At 46.2% G+C, this 3,299-nt stretch overlaps 1 protein-coding gene across 1 annotated transcript in view; it reads left to right on the top strand.

The window, feature by feature from the left end:
• Positions 1-824: 824 nt before the first annotated feature.
• The window catches only part of LOC129835237 (transmembrane protein 88-like), a 7,720-nt gene continuing 5,245 nt past the window's right edge, over positions 825-3,299 (top strand). Inside the window, exon 1 of the mRNA XM_055900765.1 lies at positions 825-1,326. The gene's annotated coding sequence lies outside the window, so the exon portion shown is untranslated. The remainder of the gene's footprint in view (positions 1,327-3,299) is intronic.

Here is a 3,299-nt window from a genome sequence, read left to right as displayed (position 1 = left end):
CTCTCTCTCAACACTATCTCCCACTGCTACAGATTCATGGGTTTTGAAGAAAGGGAAAGGGGGATACCTAGTCAGTTGTACAACTGAATGCCTAGGGTTAGGGCTAGGGTACGGCTAGGGTTAGGGTTGGAGCTAGGGTTAGGTTAAGGGTTTAAGCTAGGGTTAGAGTTGGGGTTGAGCTAGGGTTAGGGTTGGGGTTAAGGGTTAGGTTTGGGGTCAGGGTTCAATTAAAGGCTAGGGTTGGGGCTAATAGTGTAAGTAAAGTGTCGTACCAAAATGTGTTACAGTGTACTTACAGAAATCTTTGTACAATAACAAACGCACTGTAATGTAGATCTTTATATAAGTTAGTCTAACCAACCAGGGTTGTGATCCTGTCTGTAACATGGTGGGGATGTCAGGGGCACCGTGTAGCCTCTGGTCCATCCCTGACTGCTGATTAGACCACAGCGACACAGCAGCTCTTTAAATAAACACTCGCTCTCTCTTTCTCCCCGTCTCTCTCCCGCTCCCCCTCTCACTCTCCTTCTCCCCTCTCCCTCTCTCCACATGCTCCATCACTTCTCAGGTTATCAGAGGAGCTCCAACCCCAAAGACCCCCAGAGTGCTACACACAGTTAACAGATGGAACGAGAGAAGAGATGTGGGTGCTCTGCAAGCACTGGGTATAGTAGTTAAAAGGGAGATAGAGGGAGGGGAGTGAGTGTAACGGGCACAAGCACTCGATGTAGTAGTTAAGAAAGGGAGTGGGAAAGAGGGAGGGGAGAGAGGGAGGGAGAAGTGAGTGAGTGAGAGCGGGAGAGAAAGGCATCCCTCTAATTCCTCAAGAGGGGCTCTTGTATCAAACAGAGAAAGAGTGAGAATAGGAGAAGAGGAGGGGCGGACTGACGGTGGGAGGTACAGAAGTTTGGGATGATTCTAAGGAGCTGAGACCCAAAACGTTGAGGCTGAAGTAGTCAAATGCAGTCAGGGAGAGAACAGCGGACGAAAACACAAAGCACACGGACATATCCCTGACGCACCCACGACGAGTGGAAACAGCAGGAGATCACCACTACGGCTACAGAAGGCCAACATACCAGCATACCACTACAATACAAGCGTGTGAAGGAATCTGAACTGATGCATAAAGGACTAGAAGCGTGAGAACCGCAAGGGGAGATTTGAGAGAAGACAGGAGAGAGAGAGAGAAGTTGTTAAAGTGTGTGAACATTGTCCACCTGCTTGTATACGTGGTTAAGAGAAGGAGAGAGAGTTTCAGTGTAACTTCAAGAAGAGAAGAGAACCGCAAGGATCGGAGAGAGGCTCTACCCTGCTCCACGCAATGTGAGTGAGAAACCACAGAGGTTAAATTAACTAAAACATTATTTTCAGATGATTTCTAATCTAATATCTATGAAAAACGTTCACAAAAGCATTTTAAAATGACAATTCTTGTTATCATCACTGATAATGAAATGCATAGATAACGTTTCAGACAGGGGTTACATGTATGCAACTGCCAGCCAAAAGACAATAGAATAATAGAACAAAAGAGCTTCTGAATGTTCTAGATTAGAACGTCAGAATATCTGAAGGACCATCTTGAATGTAGTTCAGTGCTTTATTAGTAACCACAAGCTAGAGAGGAAGCTCATTTGAAAATACCAGTCATTTCTATAGCTTTAAGATCAAGTGTCTCCATGCTTATGAAAAACAATCAACGCCTCATAAAAAGAAAAAAGCAAGCCAAGTACAGTGTGTAAAACAGACGGCCAAGTGTAGGCCAAGTGTAGGCCAAGTGTAGGCCAAGTGTAGGCCAAGTGTAGGCCAAGTGTAGGCCTTATGTCACAATGAGTGAGCTAGTTGGACTCTTCCTGCACCCCCGACCTTAGACCTGAACAACAACACTTCACTAACAATGGGAGGTTGACGTAGAACACGGTTGAGGTAGCGACGTCTGGCAGCGACACATCTCAAGTGGACCTCTTTCGTAGCGTGGTTGGGGTCAGGGTTAACAGTCGGATGAGGTATGCGGGTGATGTGTATTTGTATGGTAAAAGTAAGAAGGGGTGGTTAAAAGAAGATGAGTACCCACGTATACCCTATGTCTCTGGCCAGGAGTTTATCAGGGTCAGGAAAAACTCGTTCAGATTCCGAGTGTTTAATAGTCACATGTACAGGGTTGCAGGTGTGATTGCAGGGTACAGGGAAAATCTTGGGCTTGGAGCTCCAACATGCAGGACTAGTGAAATAAAATAAAGAAAATGGTGATAAAACAATAGAAATAGAAGTAGCACTATATACATAATGGCAACTGTGGCAGTGATGAATAAATACATGTCCATTGGGGTGGAAGCAGAGTATAGACTGTTGAGGGGGTGGGTGGAATGACCATAGGGGGAGCAGCAGCATGATCATGGCCCTACCAATACCTAATATGTGGGTGGAATGACCATAGGAGGAGCAGCAGCATGACCATGGCCCTACCAATACCTAATATGTGGGTGGAATGACCATAGGGGGAGCAGCAGCATGATCATGGCCCTACCAATACCTAATATGTGGGTGGAATGACCATAGGGGGAGCAGCAGCATGATCATGGCCCTACCAATACCTAATATGTGGGTGGAATGACCATAGGAGGAGCAGCAGCATGATCATGGCCCTACCAATACCTAATATGTGGGTGGAATGACCATAGGGGGAGCAGCAGCATGATCATGGCCCTACCAATACCTAATATGTGGGTGGTTTTGTATCCTGCACCTGTGGAAGTGCTGGATGTGCCCGTACTAAAAGTACTAAGGAGAGGAAGAAGAACAATACCCATACAAACACTGCCTTAATTCTCTTGAGTGTACTTACATACCACCAACACGTGTGCGGGTATTCTCCTCTTTGTTATGGCATTAGTTTTACCCTGCACTAGTGGAATATTGCTCAATACACTTTTACACAACTTCTGAACTAACATTGTTAAGTTCTAGACCTTTCTGGTCTGCCCTGATAGATTTATCACTTTGGTGTAGAGCGGTGCTGAGCGGTGCTGAGCGGTGCTGAGCGGTGCTGAGGGCAGGGGTATTTCTGGGAGGAAGGCTGGCAACTGACCCTGGTCCATTGTTCAGGCTGGTTTGGACAATGATTAGTAAGGGGGGGGGGGGGGGGGGGTTGCTATCCTGTCACTGTTAATGGGACATGTCAGTTAGGAGTTGTTACTTATAGCTGATTCAGAGAAACTTTCAACTTGGTCTGCGGTGTTTTGGGGTTGTTTTTACCATACTGGAAGAATCAAACAACACTTTTACAGTGTCTTGAA

This window comes from Salvelinus fontinalis, chromosome 36, assembly GCF_029448725.1.
Source record: "Salvelinus fontinalis isolate EN_2023a chromosome 36, ASM2944872v1, whole genome shotgun sequence".
Classification (NCBI taxonomy): Eukaryota; Metazoa; Chordata; class Actinopteri; order Salmoniformes; family Salmonidae; genus Salvelinus; species Salvelinus fontinalis.
This window is presented reverse-complemented; position numbering and strand designations above follow the sequence as displayed.